The sequence below is a fragment of the Enhydra lutris genome, unplaced genomic scaffold, assembly GCF_002288905.1.
Source record: "Enhydra lutris kenyoni isolate GAN:26980312 unplaced genomic scaffold, ASM228890v2 scaffoldscaffold77, whole genome shotgun sequence".
In the NCBI taxonomy this organism is placed as follows: Eukaryota; Metazoa; Chordata; class Mammalia; order Carnivora; family Mustelidae; genus Enhydra; species Enhydra lutris.
The window spans coordinates 678,243-703,107 of NW_019154161.1; the positions used below are offsets into that span (position 1 = coordinate 678,243).

The 24,865-nt window shown below is 41.9% G+C and overlaps 1 pseudogene; it reads right to left on the minus strand.

Moving 5' to 3' along the window:
• Positions 1–12,775: 12,775 nt before the first annotated feature.
• Positions 12,776–23,226, minus strand: LOC111160575 (annotated as a pseudogene).
• Positions 23,227–24,865: the final 1,639 nt, after the last annotated feature.

Here is a 24,865-nt window from a genome sequence, read left to right on the forward strand (position 1 = left end):
AAAATATTATAATGCTAAGTATCCAAAGTGTGTTCACGTACAGTGATAGACCTACAGGATTCCCTAATTTAAACAGTGTTTTCTGGCAATGCCCATATGATGAGGTGACATTTGAGTAGAATCACCGAAAGTGTCTCACGCAGTTACAAATGAGGAAGGGCAAGCGGGTGGAGGAACTGGAGAAGACGGTCAGCGTGGCGACATGTTTACTGCCATTGGCATGCAGCTGGTGAAATGTGATGCTAAGTCTCTACTGGAGACATTTAAAAATTGGGACTTCCTATAGTTATAATTTTTAAAATTTTAACAAAACTCCCCAGAGTACTTAAGATGATATGTAATAGATCCAAAATCATGATGATCTGTTTGGAGAATACATAGACGTATTTCTTTATGGCAGCCTTACCAAGGGATGGGGTGGGGTAATGAATTAAGGGAAACATAGTAAATATCATTTGTCAAAACTACCTGAGGTTTGATCCCAGTTAAGATACACACTTAAAAAAAAAAAAAAAAAAAGATACACACTTTTCCTGTCGTCTACACCCCTGTAGCCTACACCCCTGTAGCCAGCCAGGGGGATATTGCTACTTCCACTTATGAATGTGTATCAAGTAAATGTGGGGGGTCTTTTACAGCTCAGTTATATCTTCAATGTCCATATCATACTTTTTTTTTTACCATATAATAAAATACTGTACTTTAAAATCAAATAGTAACAAAATGTACTTTAAACAAAAAGTTTGAAAAAACTTTTTAAACTTTTTTGTTTTAAAAAAACAAAATGTACTTACAATCAAATAGTAACAAAACATATTTCATATGTTTTCCTCATGAGTACAAGACCTACTCACTCCCACTTATTCCTAGTTTCACTCTTCCAATTGAGACCAGTCTTGTGTCACCAGTGCCTAATATTTAACTACAAAACTGACTTTTCAGTTACGTTTCGTATCCCAAATTTTATACTAATTCAGATGTGATGAGAATGTGATTCTGTATGCAAGTTTGGCAAACTTTTAATGTAAGAAACAGACAGTAAATATTTTATACTTTGTAGGCCACACTGTTTCTGTCACATCTATTCCAGTATGTCCTTATTGGATCAAAAGCACCTAAATACGGGTTTGGCTGCATTCCTTTACACTTCTTCTAAAAACAGAGGGTGCGCTATATTTGGCTCTTGTTCTGTAGTCTGCAGGCTCCTGATCTACACAAAGGAATTAAGAGCACCAGAATAAGTATATGGGTAGATTAAAAATGTCTTCCTATTTTTAAATCTCTTTAAAATACAGCAGACTATTTAAGAAACTAACAGCTTAGTACATATGTTTATAGCATATGTAAAAGTAAACCTATAATAATGATAGCAAAGGGAGAAATGGAAGTTCACATAGAAAGGAAGGGTCTGATGCTCTATATGAAGAAGTATCAAGTCACATGAAGGTAGACTGATATGCTGTGTAGTACACCCCCTTAAGTAAGCACTTAAAAGACAGCTATAGCTAATACCAGTAAACCAAAAGAGATTCAAAATAAAACCATTTGTAAAAATTCAGTTATTTCAAAGAAGAGAGAAAAAGGGAAAAGAACAAAGACATGATGAAACCAGTAGCAAGATAATTTAAATCTATACAATAAATATAAACGGAAGTGGTGTAAAGACACCAATGAAAATCAAAAATCATCAACTAATTTTCAAAGACTGACAACAATATGTTTCCTATAAGAAATTCACTTTGAAAATTAAAGGACACACAAACACTATTAAAAACATGGTAGCTATATTAAGATCAAAGTTAATCAAAGAGCAAATAATATGACCAGGAGTAATTATGAAATCTATTTCATAATCATAAAGGGATAAATTCAGCAGAATGGCATGAGAATCCTAAACCATGCACCCAGCAGCAGAACTTCAAAAACCCTGAAAAAACACACAGGACCACCATGACAGACCAATCCACAGTCACAGTCAAAAAATTCCCATGCCCCCTCTCTCCATAATAGAACAAGTAGACAGAAAATAAGGACCTAGACAATTGTAACATGAATGTCAAGGAAACCGACCTAATTAACATTTGTAGAACTGAGAAATAATAGAAAATGTGTATATTGGCTTTGCCTCTGGTTCCTGCCCTGAGCTCCTAAACCCCCTATATTTTCCTAAGTGATAAGAGCACTAGGAGCATCGTTTGTTACAATGAGATGACTCTGGGTGGACTCCTGGGTGCAGCTTTTCACCAGAAAGACCAAGCCATGATTAGAAGCTTGGGATCTTCAGCCCCATCCCCACATCTACAGAGAGGAGAGGGGCTGGGAATGGAGTTAATGACTGGTCATGCATATGTGAGGAAATCTTAAAATCTCCATAGTTGGAGGTTTGGAGAGCTTCTAGGCTGGTGAACACAGCCACTCCAGGAGGGTGACACACCCCAACTCCATGGGGACAGAAGCTGCTGCACTGAGGACCTTCCCAGACCTCATCCTATGTTTCCCTTCGTCTGACTGTTCACCCACATCCTCTACCATACCCTTAATAAACTGGTAGGTGTGTTTCCCGGACTTTTATGAGCTGTTCCAGCAAATCAAAGCCAACGGGGGGGACTGTTGGAACCTCGGATCTATAGCCAGTTGTTAGAAGCACAGGTACTAACTGGGACTTGCAACTGACGTCTAAAGTGTCTAGTGGGGGTGGAGCACATCCAGGTAGATGGTGTCAGAGTTGAGGTAAATTGTAGGACACCCAGCTGGTGTCAGAGATGCCCTGTTGGTGTTGGGAAAACCTCCACAGGTTTGTGACCAGAAGTGTCAGAAGTGAAGTTCTGTGTGAACAGTAACGGAGACACAGAGGAAAGCAGCACACGTAGAGGAGAACTGGATTCTTCCCTACACTGGGAGAGGAAAACGGACTTTTTCCTTATAAGAACACTCCACTCAACAAGGGGATCATACCCAGTGTTTAAGAGCGCACAGTACTTTACCAAGGGAAACCATATTCTCGGCCATCAAGCTAGTCTTGCTAAATTTTAAAAGAATTCACATCACAAAATATGTCTGTGACCACAACGGAATTATGATAGAAACCAGTAACAGAAAAATGTCTGGGAAATCCACAAATATTTGGGAAATAATGACCTTCTTGTGACTAACCCTGGGATAAAGAAGAAATTGGTAAAGAAATTGGGATGTATCCTGAACTGAATGAAAATGAAAACAGAACACTTCATAATTTGCCACCACAGCACAAGAAACCAAAAAATACCCCTGCAAAAGAGATAGCACTAGAACACCTATAAGTCTAAGGTATCTTTCTTTTTTTTGTTTGCTTGGGGGCTGGACCGATAAGTGTGATCCTCCTGCTTATAATGGTACGTAAACTGGTAAGTGAGCTCATCCGGTCTGAGGCTTGCTTAGTCAGGTGAAGGCAGCACAGGGAAAGAAGGCAAGTTTCTTGAGATTATTTACAAATATATGGTTATGATAAACCAGTTGAGAATGTTATAACTGAGAACACAGTCCACTGGGAGCAGTTAGATGATGAAAGGCAATGTTTATAGATGAATTAAAAATAAATGGATAGTCTAACAGAGTAGAGAGTATAAAATGGAAACAACAAGGGTGATAATACAGGAAGGGGATTACTGAGAACTTGACTTCAAAGGTGGTACAATTACTGGAGATGATGACTTTGGGAGGTTAATGGGTAAGGAGAAAAGAAAAGGTCATTGAAAGTACCAGCCAGCTTCCTAGAAGCTTTTCTATGGTTAAAAAAAAAAAAATTCCTGCATTCTCATGGTCTTACAACAAACATTTTTTCTTCCTCATGTCACATCTATCATGTCTTATTGGTTCTGTCATTTAAGTCTGGGATTCGGAGTAAAATTTCAGTGTTTGTGGGATATACCATTCTAGCACCAGAGAGAAGAGAGGGTTAGAAGGAGCAAACAAAGCTTTTAAAGCTTACATTTACAATTAAAATATGACATTCTACTCACACCAAATCGGCCAACCTATAAATTGGGCAAAAAGTGTAATCCCCCCAAAGAGAAGGGTTCCCTAATTCAAAAGGACAAAGGCCTTCTCTCACAGGAGGGTGATAATTAGTTGGAAATGATATTACAATATATGACAGTACAGCTTCTACCAGAAATAATTCTCCCTTCTCTGTTTACACAAAATACACTTACCTTTGTCCCAAAAGGAAAAAAACAAAACTACCCAGACACGGCTTCAGTCCCATATGAGGATGACGCAGTAGTCTTGTGAGACTCTTTTTGCTTGAGAGACTCCAGTGGAGTCCTTCCTCACTCAACACACTACGGTGGGACAGAGACAAACCCCAATAAACCCTCCCATTCAGAAAACAGAAGAAAGGAGGGACCCAGTAGTCTCTGGTCCACAGCAAAAAAGGGTAGGAATGAGGAATGATCCTTTCCTCAGCTCCTGTTTTTTTCCGGAGAACAGCTGTCTAGTCCCTTGTGCTCTGTGTTTCACTGTTCTTGACTAGAGCTAACTACACCAGCTAGAGGATTAGAAACTCTGCCTTCCTCACACGTTTCCGCAGCTACTTCCTTCCCATCAAACTGTACAGTCCCTAAGTTTATTGGCCATCGACGAGATCACCGTTTCCTTCTAATGCAAACCTGGCGCTCCATCAACAGCGAGCTCTTTCTAAGTAGTACTTTATATGATGCCGAACAGCTACATTTTCCAGTAGCTACAACCATGTTTTCCAAGACATGCTGAACTCTTCAGATCCCCTTCATGGTCCTTGAGCGTCTCAGGGTCCTCCAGCAGAGCCAGGCCTGTGCTTCCTGTTCACTAAGCCACCTTGTCTACGGGGAGCGATTCCACGGGAGACATTAATCAACTGCAGGCTTCTTCAAAAGACATCAGGCCATGTCCTTCGTTTAGACATTGCCATGATTTTGCATTTTAACTTGCTCTGGACCCTCAAAAGTATTTTTTTCTTTTAAAGATCCATTTGTGGGTGCCTAGGTGGCTCAGTGGGTTAAAGCCTCTGCTTTCAGCTCGGGTCATGATCCCAGGGTCCTGGGATCGAGACCCAAATCAGGCTCTCTGCTCAGCGGGAAGCCTGCTCCCTCCTCTCTCTCTGCCTGCCTCTCTGCCTACTTGTGATCTCTGTCTGTCAAATAAATAAAATCTTAAAAAAATAAATAAATAAAGATCCATTTGTTTGTGACACAGAGAGAGAATGAGAGGGAGGGGTAGAGGGAGAGGGAGAGAGACTCTCAAGCAGACTCCGTTCTGAGCACAGAGCCCAATGCGGGGCTCAATCTCTCAACACTGAGATCATGACCTGAGCCAAAACGATGAGTCAGACACCTAACTGACTGTGTCTGGCGTGATAACATTTGCAAAGGAAACATTTGCCAAGATCTGGAGACATTTATATCATCATTGTGGTGGTTCTACTGGTATCTAGTGGGTACAGCCATGCTGCTAAATATCTTCCAGTGCACGGTACAGCTTCACGCATTGGAGCATTATCTGACCCACAATGTCAACCGAACAGTACAACTTATACCACGTAAACACCAATCAAAAGAAAGCAGACATGTCATATTAATACCAGATAGATTTCAGAGAAAATAAAGTTACTAAATAAAAAGGGGGAGAGTACATGGTGGTAAAAGTTCAATCAAGGTGACTGAGCAATCTTGAGTGCACATGCACCAAACAACAGCTGCAAAATATGTGATGCGACAACTCACAGAAACTGACAAGAGAAACGGACACAGTCACAGTTACAGCCCGAGACTTCAGTACGTGTCTCTCAAGAACTCTAGAGCAATGATAGGAAATCAGCAGGACACTGATGAATTTCACACCCCCACCAAGTCATAGGATCTCATCAGCTTTTTGGCAACACCACCCAGACACAGGAGATGACACATTGTTTTGAAGAACACATGCCAGAACAGATCATATTCTGGGTCATAAAACTCCCCTCAACAAATTTAGAAGAATGGAATCATAGACTGTGTTCACTGACCACAATGGAATCCAACTACAAATCAAAAACAGAAAGCTAACAGGAAAATCTCTGAACACTTGAGGACACTATAAACAACTTACCTTCCGATAATCCACAGATCAAAGAGGAAGACTCAAGGGAAATACACAGGCTGAAAGAAAATGAAAATACAACACGTCATAATCTGTGAGGTGTAACTAAAGCAGCACTGAGAGGGAAATTGGTAGTACTCAATGTTTACACTAGAAAAAGGGGAAAATAATCCACGAATAATCTAAATTGCAGTTAAGAAAAAAGAGCGGAAAAAAATAAACCAAGCAGAAGGAAGGAAATAATAAAGGCAAGAACAAAAATAAGTAAAATTGAAAACAGGAAAACAACAGAGAAATAAAGAGCTGGCTCACTAAAAAAATAAATAAATAAATAAATAAAAATAAAAATAAATCAATAAAATCCACAATTCACTAGCAAAGCTACCAAAGAAAATAAAACACAAATTACTTGTAACAAATTAAACAGGGAATATTACCCCAGAGCCTGCAGACATCAAAAGGATAGTAAGGGACAAATACAAAACTCTACACACATATACTTGAAAACTTAGCTGAAATGCAACAATTACTCCGCACATACACCCGACCACAAATCACCCATGCGAAATAGGTAATAGGAATACTTTGAATTGCAAAGCAAATGTGTAATCTCAGAATACCCTCCCCAAAAATAAACCTGCAGGGGCACCTGGGTGGCTCAGTGGGTTAAGCCTCTGCCTTCAGTTCAGGTCATGGTCTCGGGGTCCTGGGATCAAGACTCGCATCGGGCTCTCTGCTCAGTGGGGAGCCTGCCTCCCCCTCTCTCTCTGCCTCTCTGCCTACTAGTGATCTCTCTCTGTCAAATAAATAAATAAAAAAGAAATTGTTGCATTACAGGGATTAAAAAAAATAATAATAAACCTGCAGGCACAGTGAGTGGCGAGAGTTTAGTTAATATTGCTGCCTCATTATCCATTTTGTGGGGCCAGGTGGCCTGTAGGGACCTTGAACTGACACTAGCTCCTCCCTTGAGCACATGCCCTAGATAACAGCCCACAGAGTCACAGGCAATCGTTGGTTCCAGATACAACTCTTCCAACCATCCCTATGATAACCATTCTCCCGCACCTCCTAGGGACTTCCCTTTGGCCCCTTTAGATAAGACCCCTCCCCACCCCCAAAAGCTTACCAAAACCCTGCTGTGTTTGGTTTGAATTGACCAATGTGGTCTTACCCCAGAACCCCAAAGCATTCCACTGAGGGACACTAATAAAGGCATGTGGCCTAGGTCCTGGCCTAAGGTCGCTTCCTGTGCGCTGCCATAACCTCCTCACATGACCCCTACAGGTGTACAGAATAGCTCCCCCAGATCTTGAGTAGCAAACTTACTCACTTCACTTTCCCTTATAATCTGTTACTGAACCATGGCTCACCGTCTCACACCGAGGGCTCTGCTAAACAAATATTAATACAACCAAGTCACAACAGCAACACTATACACAATTCTATCAAACTTACAAAGAATCAACAAATTTGACACAATTTCTTTCAGAAAATAGAAGGGAAGGCAATACTTTTCCCAACTAAATTTACAAGGCCGGTACTAGCACGATACCAAAACTACACAAAAACATTAGGGGGAACAAAAGATAACTACCAACTAAATCCCAAATGAAGATGCAGAAATTCTTAGCAAAATATTAGCCATAGAAATCAACAATACAGAGGATTGTACACCATGACCAAACGGGTTTGAGGGACAGGGGCCAGTTTCAAATTCCAGTCAGTGTAATCCACCATGTTTGTTAACAGGCTGGAGAAGAAAAATCACAGATCCTATCAACTGATACAGAAAAAGCATTTGACAAAATTCAATATCCATATACAATATAAACTTTCAGAAAACTAGGAACAGACGGACATTTCCTCCACTCAGTAAAGAACTCCTACAAAAAACTTACAGCACACATCATACTTCATGGTGAAAGACTGAAGGCTTTGCCCGCAGAGACTGGGAACAAGGCAAGGATGTCTACTCTCACCATCAATATTTGACGTGTTACTAGAAGTTCAAGCCAGTGAAGCAAGGGAAGAGGAATAAACAAAAGTGATGGAAAAAGGAGGATAAAATATTGTGCCCATTTGCAGAAGCCATCATGGTTGTGGTAGGCTGAATAACACCCTCACCCCAAAGGATGGGCGTGTCCTCATGCCTGTGACATGGGAGGGTAACCGTAAACATCGTAAGGGAGATGCAGATGTGCTCTGGTGAAGATCGTGAGATGGGAGATTATCCAGGATGGTCTGGTAACCGCAGAATGGTCCTGAGGGTCCGTATAAGAAGGATGCAGGTAGGGCGCCTGGGTGGCTCAGTGGGTTAAAGCCTCTGCCTTCAGCTCAGGTCATGACCTCAGGGTCCTGAGATCGAGCCCCACATCGGGCTCTCTGTTTGGCGGGGAGCCTGCTTCCCCCTCTCTCTCTGCCTGCCTCTCTGCCTACTTGTGATCTCTCTGTCAAATAAATAAATAAAATCTTAAAAAAAAAAGAAAAGAAGGATGCAGGTAGAGTTAGCCACAAAGAAGTCGGTGAAGTGACGGAAGCCGAGGGCAGAGCTGAACAAGCCCTAAGATGCTAGCTGCCGGCATCTGAAGACGGAGGAAGGGGACCAAGAGGTAGAGGATGTCAGCAGCCCCGGGATGTGGGAAGGTAAGGACAGAAATTCTGACCTGCAATATCTAGAAGGAGCACAGAGCTCTGGTTCCGTGATGCAGAACGGGCCTCCGGAACTGTAAGAGACTAAACTTGTCAGTTTAAGTCGTTCAGGTCACGGTAATTTGTCACAACATCAACAGGAAGATGTCTGAAGTTGTATATGTAGGAAATCCAAAGGAATGTACAAAAATGTATAGAAAAAGTAAAATCTGCAAGGTGTTGAAATATGAAAGCATGCAAAAATCCTTGGCATTTCTGTATACTAGCAGTTTATACCTGGAAACTGAAATAAAAAATACAGTAGTACATGCAGAATTGCTCAAGAAAGAAAAAGTAGAATACAAAGAGATGTTCCAGGGCAGGGTCCCCTGGATCTGAGAGATACCGGTCACTGGGAAATGGCAGAGGGACCCAGGGCATTTGGTAATGTGGATTATCCCCTTGTCAGAAACTACAGTTGGAATCTCAGTGACTATCTTACATCATTATATTTTCATTTACTTCACCGTGTGCTTGTTAACCTCCACACACTTGATTTTCAAGCACCTGACCACGGCCAACGCTCAGTAAGAGATTTCACTTAACCATCTGGCCTTTCAAGTTATTTAAGACCTGAAAGAACTCTTAATATTTTGTACACACTTTCTACCTGTCACTGCCTTATGTTCGTTTTCATGTCACAGAAGTCGCAAAACAACCCACTGATTTGTGTATCCCTTGGTGCAAAATGGGAAAAATGTAAACTAAGCATATAATCTGGGTCACAATGTGTGGAAGGAAAAATTGTATTTTAAAAAATGGGGGGAGGGCACCTGGGTGGCTCACTCACTTAAGGTCTGCCTTAGGCTCAGGTCACAATCCCCTGGGATCAAGCCCCACAGAGGGCTCCTGGCTCAGTGGGAAACCTTTTCCCTCTCCCTCTGCCTGCTGTCCCCCCTGCTTGTTCTGTCAAATAAATAAAATCTAAAAACTTTACTACAATTGAAAAGGGATCATGTAACATATTACTTAAGACCCTAATTCAAAAGTGAACTTTTAAAATCATTTGGAAAATTGCTTCTAGTAATATTTATTATCTAATAAACATTTCCAAACAACTTGCATTAAACCTATGTAAAAATACCTTAAGGCAATTTATCTATATAGTATTTGATAAGCATTTTCAACAACCGTATCATATAATGGAACCTATGTGTAAAGGAGGAAAGGGAATGTAATAAATTATTAGCATGAAGAAAATCTTGTCTTTCCCAACCAAGAAATCAGGAATTTCAAGAGTAAATATTCAGGGTTTTACTACGATGGTTGACTACTGACACTTTCTTGTTTTTAAGATTTTATTTGAGAGAGACAGCATGAGCGGGGAGGATCAGAGGGAGAAGCAGACTCCCCACTGAGCAGGGAGCCCGAAGTGGGACTCGATCCCAGGATTCCAGAATCATGACCTGAGCCGACGGCGGTTGCTCAACCAACTGAGCCACCCAGGCACCCCGACTACTTTTAAGGCTCATTACACCCTCTCTTCTGCCCATTTGGGCAAGGTGATAAAAAAGCCTGGGTGCTCCCTCCTTTGATGCCAGCTGGAAGGTCAAACCACAGCAGGCACCTTCACCCCATCCCCACCCCACCCAGTAACCACCGTTAATACACCAAACCGGTCACCGTTTCCTGTTCTCCCAAGTCATTCTTGGATCACCTTGGCAGTCTACTGTGCCCGCCCTAGGAATCTTCATCAGGTAACACATGTTCTCACAATGCTTTTAGAGCACAGCATCACTAGTCTTGATAGCCAAAGCCAGCTTTGGTTAGGGTTCCACCTGTTCCGCTGGGTGGCCACAAGTGCAAATCAACAAGAAGAGTACTGGGGGGTGTATATATGAAATTTCTAGTTTCTCTATCAAGCAACTGTTCCCATTATATACTGTTCATCCTAAATTTTTTCATGGGTGCTCCAAGCTCAAAATAGATTTTTTTTTAGCCTAATTTCTGAACTTATTTTATTTCTGGATTTTTCATGCTTACTATGTTCCTATTTTCACTTTATTTAAATTAAGGTGTATACCATGGGTTTTATTTGGGCACATAATACATGAAGATATATAATCATATGGTGAATATTCATGAGTGGGAAGGCAGGTTTTAGGGAATCAGAGTGTTGAACTTGCACTGCTACGGCCTTTTCCTCACTACCACATAAATATCCTGGGGCAGAGTACGCAGAGAATAACTCTAGTGTAACGTGTAAGCATATAATCCCCAAACCGTTCTTTGATCCCATCATGGAGAGAAATTGTTACAGATTCCTTCAAGCTTGAGAGCCTAATGGTGCACTGACAGTGTGTACGAAGTACTCTACAGACGTGGGATAAACTTTTGGAAAAAGAACATGACTCATTCAAGGTTATGGTGAAAATTATTTAAACTTTATTAATTAGCATGAGAGCTATGATACATTTTGAAGAAAACAGTAGCTAAATGTAGTGGCAGGAGTTAACTATGAATCATGAATATAACTGTTCTGATTCTTTTTTTTTTTTTAAGATTTTATTTATTTGTCAGAGAGAGCGCAATTTGGGGGGGAGGCAGAGGCAGAAGCAGGCTTCGTGCTGAGCAGGGAGCCCAATGCAGGACTTGATCCCAGAACCCTGGGATCATAACCTGAGCCAAAGGCAGACGCTTAACCAAATGAGCCACCCAGGCGTCCCTACAGTTCTGATTCTCCCCATTCCACTGCCCTCTCAGGTAACTGCTCTCTTCAACTTCCAAGAAAAGGGAAATCTGTCTTTAATAATACACCAACTGGTCAATGACAGTATAGAATGGCTATTACCATCTTCCCCTGCATTGTTTCTACCACATAATCAGTCCCTAGGAAACAAACTCTCACTGTCCTCCGTGAAAAGGCCAGTCCCTGTAATTCCTCTAGAGAAGGGGGCCCTGAACGTAACAAACACGATTTAGATGGAGGTTATGCATTATTCTCTGCCCCTCCCCCATGCAAATTCACACAGTACCGAATCTGACAACTCAGTGTCCTTGCTGGTCCAGGGAACGTGATTATGAAGGAGTCACACCCAGTGAAGCAGGCCCCTTCATCTTATGAGTCCTCCTCAGAGACCATCAGGAAGGGCCTACAAGGAAGGTTTAAGATCAAGAGATTTCAAACTTCAGGTTGAAACTCACAAACAGTAATGCAGCATTTTCAACAAGTAAGTATCTTATAAACAGAAAATAATGAGCTACTTCCACTCGTCCTTGTTCCCATGATACAGGAATTTTAACATTTTTTTATATAATTATTCTGCAGTAACATCTCAGGTTAATCGCAGAGAACTAAAGACTTAATTATTCCACTTATTCTTGGATTCTCTGGCGTGTGGTATGTCAACTGGTCAAAACATGTATCGGATCTGTAAGACTTCTCCCCGGTACAACTTCGCTGGTGAAACCTGAGGACACACGGTTCCTTAAAGGCATTTCTGCATTTGGCATATTTGTTGTAGTTTCCCCTGGACAAATTCTCTCATTACTTCAGAATCCAGAATGCTCACCATTACACTGTGGAACCGCCTCTCTCATTACTTCAGAAGTCTGAACATTTGATGAAATTTGATGACGACATTCTTCACATTTATAAGTTAGCTCTCCAATATAAATTCTCTGATGTTCCACAGTTTTGACGCTGGGGCAAAAGCCTTAGCATACACATTACTTTTGTGTGGTTTCTCTGACAGATGTAGACTCTGACGTCATTGTGAGGCCCAGATAAGAGCTCCGCCACACGTACATGGTTGCCCTTCAACATGGACTCTGTTGTTGCAAAGTATCTGGAACTCAAGGTAAGGGCTCTGCCGTACTCGTTGCATTCATAATGTATTGCTCTAGTATATTCCCCAAATTTTTGATCTTTGGGTAAAATCCTTGCCACACACGCTACCTTTGTGTGGTTTCTCTACCGGGTATTTACTCATATCTAGTGAAGAGTACTAATTTAAAACTTTGCCACACTTGTTACACTTGTAAATATGAACTATTCGGTGAACCCTGAGTTTAAGGCAATACCTAAAAGCCTTGCCATGTTCAGTACATTTGTAAGGTTCTCTCTAGTATGGATTATCTGATGACTGATAAGGTGTGACCCTCGAGTGAAAGCTTCGCGACACGCAGGGCATTCGTAAGTTTTCTCTTCAGAATGGATTCTTTGGTGAATCCTGAGGTCAGACCATTGTCTGAATGCCTTGCCACATTCAATACATTCGTACGGCTTTTCTCCAGTGTGAATTCTCTCATGAAGACTAAGGTGTGAACCCCTCCTAAAAGCCTTGCCACACTCATTACATTTGTAAGGTCTCACACCTGTATGGATTCTCCGGAGATTTACAAGGTGTGAATTTTGACTGAAGACCTTGCCACACTCTTTACATTTGTAAGTTTCTCTCCAGTATGGATACTACGATGAAGTGCTAGGTGTGAATTTTGACTGAAAACTTTGCCACATACATTACATTTTATGGCTTCTCTTCTGTATGGATTATCTGATGTGTACTGAGGTGTGAGCCCTGAGTAAAAGCTTTGCCACACTCATTACATTTGAAAGGTTTCTCTCCAGCATGAATTCTTTGGTGAATCCTGATGTCAGACCACTGTCGAAGGTCTTGCCACATTCAACACATGCATATGGTTTCTCTCCAGTATTTCTTCCATGATGCCTAAGGTGCGAACACTTGGTAAAGGTCATGCCACATTCACAACATCGGTAAGGTTTCTCTGCAGTATGGATTACCTGACGGTAAGTTAGGCTTGACTGCACACCAAAGGCTTTACCACATTCACTACATTTATATGGTTTCTCCCCAGTATGGATTCTCCGATGTCTTGTTAGGTGTGAATTTTGACTGAAGACCTTCCCATATATATCACATTTATATGGTTTCTCTGCTGTATGGATTATCTGATGTCTAGTGAGGTGTGAGCCCTGAGTAAAGGCTTTACCACACTCGTGACATTTGAAAGGTTTCTCTCCAGCGTGAAATTCTTTGGCGGATCGTGATGTTACACCATTAGTCTAAAGGCCTTGCCACATTCAGTACATTTGTATGGTTTCTTTCCAGTATGACTTCTCTCATGATGCCTAAGGTGTGAAGCCTTGATAAAAGCCTTGCCACACTCAGTACATTTATGACGTTTCTCTCCAGTACGGATCACCTGATGGCTTATCAGGCTTGAATGCACAACGAAAGCTTTGCTGCACACATTACATTGTATGGCAATGACTCAGTATGACTTTTCTGATGGTCAACCAGGCTTGAACTCTGGGTAAAAGCTTTACCACACCCATTACATTTGTGTGGTCTCTCTCCACTATGAATTCTGTGATGTTTTACAAGCTTCAAACTTTGGCAAAAACCCTTGCTGCGTTCATTACATCGGTAAGGTTTCTCTCCATTATGGTTTACCTGATGGTCTGTCAGGCTTGAGCGCACACAAAAGCCTTGCCACACTCATTACGTTTGTAAGGTTTCTCTCCAGTGTGTATTCTCTGGTGATTTGCAAGGTGTGAATTCTGACTAAAGGCTTTGCCACATTCATTACATTTGTAAGGTTTTTCTCTGGTATGGATTCTCTGATGACTTGCTAGGTGTGAATTTTGACTGAAGACTTTCCCACATACATTACATTTATATGGTTTCTCTCCTGTATGGATTATCTGATGTCTAGTGAGGTGTGAGCCCTGATGAAAGGTTTTGCCACAGTCATGACATCTGTAAGGTTTCTCCCTATGTGCTTTCTGCTCCTGTGCCAGTGTCAAAAGGTAAATAAAATCTCTCCCACGTTTATTAGCAATGCCGGTTTCGACCACAGGAGGAATTCTCTGAGGTGGCATAGCTGAGGAACCATTGGTGATGGACTTCTCAACTTCATTACATTCAAATTTTTCCCTTCAGTTTGAAACATGTGTAGTTCACCCCAAAAACTTAATGCAAGCCTACTTATAACATGCTTGTTTCCTGCATCACTTTTACCATGCTGATCTCTTCTATCAGTGAGACTGTGTTTATGGGTCACAGACATTTCTTTGCAATTTATGTTCTCATCTCTCCACTGCCACTTAAAGTCATGCATATTTTCCTGGATTTCCCTGAAGTAAAAATCTTTGATTTCATGGCCTTCATGCCTTTCCAACATCACTGTTTGGAATAATTCTCCTGTATTATTGTTCTCCTTTAATTGTAATTTCTTGATCACATGTGTAGGAGAGACATCTATAAGATATAAAGAGCCATAGGTGTCCTATTAATTACAGCTCACAAATCAACGTTACGTGTTAAAAACACAGTATTACAACAAAAGTAATACTTCTACTGAACAGTTATAAAACTTCCCACGATCTTCAAAATTTTAGGAAGACTAAAGGAACAGAATTTTTTTTTTTTTTTTTTTTTTTGCTAAAGAAAGAGTGCTCAACTGTAATACAAATTAATTTTAGGACAGCCTAGTTTCAAACACCCAATGACAAAAACACTCATGCCGTACGTACAAAATTACGTTAGCTCTCAAAGAAAGGGTATTTTTCTTTCTTTTTTAATTCCAGTGTAGTTAACATACAGTGTTATACAGTTTCAGTGTACAATACGGTGACTCAACCATTCCACCACCACCCCGTGCTCGTCACAAGTGCCCTCCTTAATCCTTGTCACCTGTTAAACCCAGCGCCCCCTCAACGCCCCTCTGGTAACCATCAGTTTGTTCTCTATAGTTAAGAGTCTGTTTCTTGTCTGTCTCTTTTCCTCTTTTTTCCCCCTTTGCTTGTTTGCCTTGTTTCTTAAATTCCGCCTATGAGTGAAATCATATGGTATTTGTCTTTCTCGGACAGACTGATTTCATTTAGCATCATATTCTCCAGCTCCATCCATGCTGTTGCAAATGGCAAGACTTCATTCTTTTTGTGGCTGAACAGTATTCCGCTATATGTATATCTTCTTCATCCATTCATCTATCGACGGACACGTGGGCCACTGCCATAATTTGGCTATTGTAAATAACGCTGCTATCAACATAGGGGTACAGGTATCCCTTTGAATTAGTGTTTTGTAATTTTTGGATAAACATCCAGTAATGTAATTGATGGATCTTAGTAATTCTATTTTTAACTTTTTGAGGAACCTCCACACGCTTTCCCAGAGTGGCTGCACCAGAGCACATTCCCGCCAACAGTGCAAGAAGGTTCGTTTTCTCCACATCCTCACCACCACTTGCTGTAAGATAGTGTATTTTTCCACCATGACCCCAAAGCACATACTGGTTGGCAGTAAATATATGTCTCATAACTAAGAAAAAAATATTATATATAATTTTCCATATACTTGTATATAAATAAATGCTGAAGAACACATAGCATATTACAATGGTAAGTAATCTAAGACAAGCTCATCTAATGAATAATCTAAACAAATGGCAATCCAGAATTGCAAACAAATACAGCATTGAGAAAATGAAGAATTTTTTTTAAGATTTATTTATTTGAGAAAGAACAGAGAGGGAGAGCGAAAGGGAGAAGGAGACTCCCTACTAAGCAGAGAGCCCGATGACAGCTTGATCCCTGAGATCATGACGATCACGACCTGACCTCAAGGCAGACACTTAACCTACTGAGCCAGCCAGGTGCCCCAGAAAATGAAAAATTTAATAAAACAATGTTTACAAAATGAAATTTTATAAATACTTGTTATAAAACTATCTGTACCCATGAAATATAGGCATTTTACAACATTAACCAGTGGCATATGTCAGTTATAGTGCATAAAACATCTGTAAATCACAATAAAAATAAATAAAATATTCTAGTAACCCTTGATAAAACCAGCAATAAATAGTAAGTAACCATATTATAGAAAATTATAGTCTGTGGAGCTTTAAATATTTCCCCTCGAGAATGAAAAAAAAAACCAAAAACAGGGCGCCTGGGTGGCTCAGTTGGTTAAGCATCCGACTCTTGGTTTCGGTTCAGGTCATGATCTCAGGTTGTGGGATCGAGCCCTGCATCAGGCTCCATGCTCAGTGCAGAGTCTGCTTACGAATCTCTCCCTTTCCCTGTGCCACTCCCCCACTCATGTGTTCTCTCTCTCTAAAATAAATAAATAAAGCAATTTAAAAAAAAGAAAGATTTATTCTAGATAAGAGCCACAATATTAAAACTGGAAAATATGTTGAGGTCACTGACTTCTAAAATACCAGGTGAGAAAAATACATTCTACAGGGATTGGAGATAGAAGTCAGAAGTCACAATTACGATTTCCTGCATGCGGTTATGTAACAGACAAGCAACAGAGCAATCTCCTACCTATGCAGCGCCCTCTAGTTATCCAGTTCATTGTCCCCAAATATATGTAGCTCAGAGTGTATTCTTTTTTTTTTAATTTATTGAAATCAAAAACAAAACTGTTGAGAACTGCAAAATGAAAACATACAGAATATAATGCAAAGGGGTAGCTCCTAATAAACATAACAAAGTTGTTATCTTCTATTAAACAGAAGTAACTTTAAGGTGCCTCGTTAGCGCAGTAGGTAGCGCGTCAGTCTCATAAACAGAAGTAACTTTGGAGTATACTAAAAAACATGCAATATTCCGTACCATCTAACAGCACTAATTTGTATTTTCTAAAAGATTTTATTTTGAGAGAGCGTGCACCAGAGAGAGCTGGGGGAGAGGCAGTGGGAGAGGGAGAATCACAAGCAGCCTCCCCGCTGAGCATGGGGTCCAACGTGGGGCTTGTGAGGTCATGACCTGAGCTGAAAGCAAGAGTCAGAGGCTTAACCGACTGCGCCACCAAAGACTGAGTAACATGTGAACGAGGAGAAAAACTTCCTCCCAGAGCTGACAAGAAGCCTTTGTTTTCCCACAGAACTCTCCTAGTGCGGAGTTTCTCAGACACTATTTTTTTTTTTAAAGATTTTATTTATTCAGTTGACAGAGAGAGATCACAAGCAGGCAGAGAGGCAGGCAGAGGGAGAGAGAGGAGGAAGCAGGCTCCCTGCTGAGCAGAGAGCCCGATGCGGGGCTCAATCCCCGGACTCTGAGATCATGACCTGAGCCGAAGGCAGCGGCTTAACCCACTGAGCCACCCAGGCGCCCCTCTCAGACACTATTAATGCTGCGGCCTCTGCTCTGCCCTTCTGCGTTCCCACTTGTCACACGTTCCCACCTGTCTGGTTTTATGCTATTTGCTCTCGGCCCTCCATCCACAGTCTAGGGCTCTTTCCCTTATTCCAAAAAGGACATAATATTCAGGTCAGAAACAGAAATTCCTGTTTATAAGAAGAAAAGAACATGAACATGAGGTGCTATGGCTTTTCCAGAATCCCAGCTCTTTGTTTAGCTGAGAGAGGATGGATCTAGAACAAATGCTTCACAAATTCCTCCACTGCTTGCCTCCTATGTGCGCAGGAAACAGTGCAACATGCAGATGTATAGCTATCCTCCAAAACTACTGAGTCAAAAGCACAGGGGAAGAAAACAGGAAACTGGAGATTTTTAAAAGTTTGCCATCTGGTTTTATGCACTCTTAAACTCTAGAACAACCCCTAAAGAAAGAGAAAAGTAGAAATCCAGATGCCACATTATGAGGCTTTTCATTTCCGAGTCAACAGGGCTTCAATCTCAGTCAAGCAGGGGAGGGCGTCCCGAAAGACAAGCAAGGGAAAATGCAAAGATACCCAAGGGCAGACCCCCCCACTTCTGGAGGGACATTTTCCTCACCCAGGGAGACCAGGTTCCGGTCGTTCTCCACCATCACGTCCCTGTACAAGGCCGTCTGGGCAGGGTCCAGGCACTCCCACTCCTCCCGAGAGAATTCGATGGCCACATCCCTGCAGGTCAGGTGTCCCTGAAATGAAAACACATCTCACCAAAAGGCCATGGGAAAGCTCTTCACACAAAATGAGAAAAGTCTAAGTAACAATCTGATAAAGTGAGTGTTCAACAGATCCATGCTAAGGTATTCTGAGCAATTTATGTGTCTCTAATTTTAATTTCTTATGCATTCCCAGAGATTATGATGCCCTCCAAGTAAGTGTGGATTTCTCATTTCTGTGGACAACACATGACATGAAGCATACACATAAAAAGTCAGTACTGCGTTGTCTTTACAAAGTGTTACATATTATGCTCCAGATGCTGAGTGCTATCTAGATGAGCGAGAACATGACTGCTATCTTCAGATGACAAAATCCACAGTGGCTTTAAAGAGAAGTCAGAATCTAAAAACCGTGTTGAGGATAACAATGGCAATAACTTAGAAATTTGTTGGGTTTTTTTTAAAGATTTTATTTGACAGGGAGAGTGATCACAAGCAGGGGGAGCAGCAGGCAGAGGGAGAGAGAGAAGCAGACTCCCCACTGAGCAGGGAGCCGGATTGGGGCTCTATCCCAGGACCCTGGGATCATGACCTGAGTCACCCAGATACCCCGAAATGTTACTATTCTTACTATTATCCTGCTATTTAAATCATGTAGAAAGAACTGAAGGCCATGGCATATATTTAAGATATAATTTCTACTGCTAAAAAACATGAAACTAATTTACGAAATGATGTCTTTTATAAAAACCATGGACTTTCACAACCATGCATGTGTGTGCACACATATAAACAACACAAATTAACCAAAATGAGAAGAGTTCCTTCTCAACATTATTTTGAATGATTTTTTAAAATTTTCACATGTATTTCAGCATGTTTGAGAAAATGAAAATGTATGCACTACTTAATTCAGTTGGTCAACATGACTGTACAGTAGGCTAGTAAAGAGATGCTACAGACATGGAAAAAAATATAGAATACTTTAACTCCAGTCTCTATGAAATACCTGAATTCAAAAATATAAACACAATTTTACCATTTAAATGTTAGATGCATAAGCATTAACAAAATCAAATCGTTTGTTTATTCCACTAATAAAGCAAGAGTTGAAGATTAGAAGAGTCACTGGCATTAAACACTAACTGAACAGATTAACGTTTTTTAAAATTTTTTAATTTTTTTAAAGATTTTTATTTATTCGACAGAGAGATCACAAGTAGGCAAAGAGGCAGGCAGTAGTGGGGGGCGAGAAGCAGGCTCCCTGCTGAGCAGAGAGCCCAATGCGGGGCTTGATCCCCGGACCCTGAGATCATGACCTGAGCCGAAGGCAGAGGCTTAACCCACTGAGCCACCCAGGCACCCCTGAACAGATTACGATTAAAAACATGTATCACAGTAATAGACACTTGAAAAAAATGACAAAAAGGAAGTTGGGGAAAAACTATTATTATTAAGCAAGAACATTTCACCAAATGTTATGACCCAGTCAAAAACACTGTATGCATTTCCTCTGACATTCTGGTGGACAGAGGCTGGCTGGGGCTCCTGCCATTCACCAGCCTACAGCAGGCCTGAGCAGGGACCAGATTCCTCTGGCTAAAGGAGGAAAAAACAGTGAGAGAGAAAGTCAAAGAGCTGGAACTGTTGAAATTCACAGATCTAAGGACAGAAATAGGCTAAAGATGAAAGAGAGATAAAGATATTCCACGCGAGGGGCGCCTGGGTGGCTCAGTGGGTTAAAGCCTCTGCCTTCGGCTCAGGTCATGATCCCAGGGTCCTGGGATTGAGCCCCGCATCTGGCTCTCTGCTCAGCGGGGAGCCTGCTTCCTCCTCTCTCTCTCTGCCTACTTGTGATCTCTGTCTGTGAAATAAATAAATAAAATCTTTAAAAAAAAAAAAAGATATTCCACGCGAATGGGATCCTAAAGAGAGCAGGGGTGGCTATATCAGACAAAACAGACTATGAGACAAAAACTGCCACAAGAGACAAAGGACATTATAACAATAAGAAGGTCAATTCACCAGGAAGATGCAATAATTAGAAACACATAGGTGCATAACATTAGAGCCTTCAATATATATGAAGTAAATACTAACAGCAGACTCCAGGACCCAGTTTCAGAAGATCTAGAAGGTAACAGAGGACCTGAACAGCACCATTACCAAATGCAGGACCCACCAGAGAGACAGAACACTCCGCCCAGCAAGGGCAGAACATGGTCTTCTAAAGCACACACGGAACATTCTCCACGACAGACCACATGTCATGGCACAAAACAAACCTTAACAAGTTTAGGAAGACTGAAACCATAAAAAGCATCTTCTCTAACCACAGTGAATTGAAACTAGAAACAAACAGCAAAAAGGAAATAGAAAAATCCACCAAATGTGGACACTGAAATAATTCATTCTTAAGCAATGGGTCAAGGAAGAAACCACAAGGAATTTCTAAAGCTTCAGATGAAAATGAAAATGTAACTTACCCAAAAGTAGGGGTGTGGTGAAAGCAGCACCGAGAGGAGTGTCCACACGGTGAATACTTACATTAACAAGCGGAAAGATCTCAAATCAGAAATCTAATTTTACACTTCAAGGAAGCGGAAAAAGAACAATCTGAACCCAATTCAGCAGAGTACGGCAGAGGCAAATGAAAGAGGATAAAAAAAAATACAAAAATTGGCAAACCAGGAGTTGAGTTTTTGAAAAGATTAACAAACTGACAAACCCTTGGCTAGACCAATTTAAAACAACAACAACAACAGAGGCGCCTGGGCGGCACAGTCAGCTAAGCCTCTGATCTTGGTTTCCGCTCAGGTCCCAATCTCAAGGTGGTGAGACTGAGCCCCACATGGGCTCCGTGCTCAGCACGAGGTCTGCTTAAGAATCCCTCCCCTCTCCTTCTACTCCTCCCTCTCCCAAATAAATAAATCTTAAAAAAAAAAAAATGAAAGAGGGGACATTGCAACTAATGACACAAAGTTTTAGAGAGGACTCTAAGAGGGTGCTAGGAACAATTCCATGCCAACAATGCATAACCTGGAAGACAAGGATAAATTTGGGGAGACATACAACCTACCAGGACCTAATCATGAAGAAGTGACAAATGTGAACAGAATTGTACCTACAGAGGACATGCAGGCAGGAATCAAAAATCTCCAACATAGAAGAGCCCAGGACCAGATGGCTTCACCAAAGAATTCTACCAAACATTTCCAGGAAAATTAACACATAGCCTGCCAAAAATCATCCAAAGGATTGACGATGGAACACTTGCAAACTCATTCTATAAAATCTGCATGATTCTGATATGAGTCCCAGATAAACACACAGGAACGAAAGAAAACTACACACCAATATCCCTAATCAATACTTAATCATGTGGTGCATAAACAATGACTTCTGGAACGTTGAGAAGAAATTTTAAAAAATAAATAAAAATTTTAAAAAATTCCTTAACAAAATACTAGCAAACCAAGTTCAATAGTACATCAAAATGGGTATCCGTCATAACCAAGTGGAATTTATTCCTCCAAGATAAGGATGATTCAACATACAAAAATCAATCAAGGTAATACACTAACAGAATGTACTAACAGAAAGAAGGGGAAAAAAAAACAAACCCTGAACATCTCAATTAATGCAGGAAAAGCTTTTTGGACAAAATTCAACAACATTTCAGGATAAAAACACTCCCAAACCAGGAAGGGTAGAGCACCCCGACATAACCAAAGCCATATATAAAATGTACACCGCTGGCATACTCCACGCTGAGAGATGGGAAGCTTTCCCTTGAAGATGAAGGAGGCAAGCATTCACGCTCTCAGCATTACTATTCAACAGAGTTCCAGAAATCCTAGCTGCAGAAATTACCAAGGAAAAGAAATAAAAGCCATCCAAATTCGAAAAGGCTGATTTCATATTTTAAAACTGATGATGAAGAAAACTTTCCATTCCATTCCCAATCATTAAAATTTTGAATTTTTTTTTTTTTTAACTTAAGTCATCTCTACACCCAATGTGAGCTCGAACTCACGATCCCGCGATCAGGAGTCACGTGCTCTTCTGACTGAGCCAGCCAGGCGCCCCTAATCATTAAAATTTTGAAGGTAGGGACTCACCTGTTCAGCTTCACATGCAGTATAACAGGCAGAACAGATTTCTCCGTATTGGTCTCCTTTTCCAAAAGTTACCAAGTATTTGTGGACATTAATACATGACTTCATGTGCAGTTTCTTTTACCCTAGCTTACAGAGAGCTGACAGCACACCCAGATGTGGCCCCCGAGCGACCCCAACGGTGCTGCCCAGCCGCACAGACACCACGGGGCCCACACCCGTGTCTCCCAACTACGCGTGGGGTGAAGCCCATGGGGGTGCGCCCAATGGCGTCTCCTCACAGGCCCCAGGCCCCTGGGTCAGGATGAGGAGAAATCTAAGTGGGGACGGGACGAAGGAAGGCCTGAGTGAGTGCGAACGAGCACAGGTCAAGGGTACATTAGAGATTAGCAAGCGCGATAGGAAGGAGAAACGGAACATCAACCAAGAATGGGTCTACCTGAGAAAAGGCCATTCCGGACTCTTCTTTCTTTTCTCTTCCTCCTCTGAGTCTCTTCCTCCGGCAACATGAGTGTTTGAAGTCAGCCTTGAAAGTTGAAAATACAACGTTTAATGCTTCGAATGATCACATCCCACCCGATGCCACAACCACACACACAGGGGAGCCCTCACCATGCGGGAGAGACGGGCCCTGCTGCCCACCGCTGCAGGAGGGGCTCCTGCACAAACACCGACCCGTGAGCTCTGCCCCCGCTGCTTCAGATCGCATTCCCTTCCCGGCGAAGCCCTCACAGACACGCAGCGGTGGGGGTCTCAGCTGCACTGACCCCCCCTTCAAATCGCAGACCGGCCGTGATCGAACCCCACGCGGAGCAGAACCCCACTCAACCTCAGCCCAGATCTCAGCCCTCAGACACGAAGGACCCGGAGCCTTGGTGCTTTGTGCTGAATACAGATCAGAAACACCTGCGGCACTTTAAGTATTAGCAAACTCAACCCAAGCCCAAAGGAAGGGGCAGCAGTCAGCCGGGGGGCCTCCACCGCAGGGAAAGCAAAGACTCTAGACAGTCAACGGAGAAGAGCTTTTCACATCCGGGTGATTGCCATGGACACAAGTCAACCTGCAGGGGACGGGCACTTCAGACGATGGGTGGGCAGGAGAGGCCGGACAGACGTCTCTGAGCCGACACCTGAAGGAGGAGAAAGGGCCAGAGCCGAGACGATTTAGAGAGAGACGGTAATAATAGGGACCAGGTCCTGTGACAGAGAAGGCTGGTGTCTGGGAACAGAGACAAGGTGAACGTGACTGGGGCAGAGCGAGCTGTGGAACTGTGTGAGCTCCCAGGAGGAGGCTGGCGACCTGACAGGGGCTCTGATGACATAGGGCCGCAGAGCTCGTCCTGTGACAACGGGAGGCCAGCGGAGGGCTCGATGCGCTACCATCTGCCTACAGAGACCCCCCCTGCTGCAGAGAGAATCATGTGCTGATGGTCTAGGATGCGGAGCCTGTGTCTCTGCCTCCATCCTAGTGTTCCTGTGTTTCGGTTTTGGCGGCCTGGCACCCATTTTAAAATTCAAATGACAACTGGGCACTCCATCCACAAAGAACTACCATGCACAGACCCAATTTGACCAATGATTTCAGGAGTCAGTACTGCTGACTCAGTTTCTGGTCTAGTGTCCCATCTCCATGTTACAAGGAGGCTCACTGAGGCCAGAGTAGATCATTCTGACGAGGTCTGAGTTGAGTGATGAGAACCAGGTGCAGTGAATTCTGAAATGGAGTCTGATGGACCAGAAGCAGCTGGTCCTTACCATCCTCCCCCTTGAGGCACCAGGACCTTCTTTCAGATGCCCGAGCAAAAGAGAAGCTTCTTTGAAAGTCTGATCACACTGACATCAAGCATTTAATTCCCCCTTTCCAGAAAATCAGAGTAAAATATTTAAAAATCAGAATTGTAAAAACATAACCACTGCATAACTCGGTGCAGAACACACTGAGAGAGGGTCAGCTATAGAAATAAACTCTGAGCAAATTTTTTTTTTTAATTTTGGTTTTGTTGGAGATTCTTTTGTTTGGAAGAAAGTTTCAAGTCAATCCGGCCATTCTTCTATTTGCAGAGAAGCAGACAAAAGGGAGATGAGGGGAACATCAACTTAGCAGCTCAAAACCCACTGTTTTAAGAGATCACATAACGGAAGAAGATG